Raw genomic sequence first — 263 nt, 5'->3', positions numbered from 1 at the left:
GTTAAACGTGTTAAGCCATACCTAAATGTATGTGGACAAGGATGCTTAAATTTGTCTGTATAAGTGTGTTTAAGTCGACGTGTGTTCATGTGATTACGTTTGTTTTTCTTGTAATTCTTATTTAGCTGATTTCGATAACGGTGTCAACTATATGCTTGTATTGTGTATTTAACAAAGTAAATATTCACTGCCCTCGTAATTATTTATCAGTGCATCAACAGAATAGTTCCATCTTGGATCATAATTCCTCGCATTAATCGGGC

At 34.2% G+C, this 263-nt stretch overlaps 1 protein-coding gene across 1 annotated transcript in view; it reads left to right on the top strand.

The window, feature by feature from the left end:
• The window catches only part of LOC119586257 (SNF-related serine/threonine-protein kinase-like), a gene marked incomplete in the record, with an annotated part of 91,676 nt that overhangs the window by 74,628 nt on the left and 16,785 nt on the right, over positions 1-263 (top strand).

The sequence above is a fragment of the Penaeus monodon genome, chromosome 21, assembly GCF_015228065.2.
Source record: "Penaeus monodon isolate SGIC_2016 chromosome 21, NSTDA_Pmon_1, whole genome shotgun sequence".
Taxonomy (NCBI): Eukaryota; Metazoa; Arthropoda; class Malacostraca; order Decapoda; family Penaeidae; genus Penaeus; species Penaeus monodon.
This window is presented reverse-complemented; position numbering and strand designations above follow the sequence as displayed.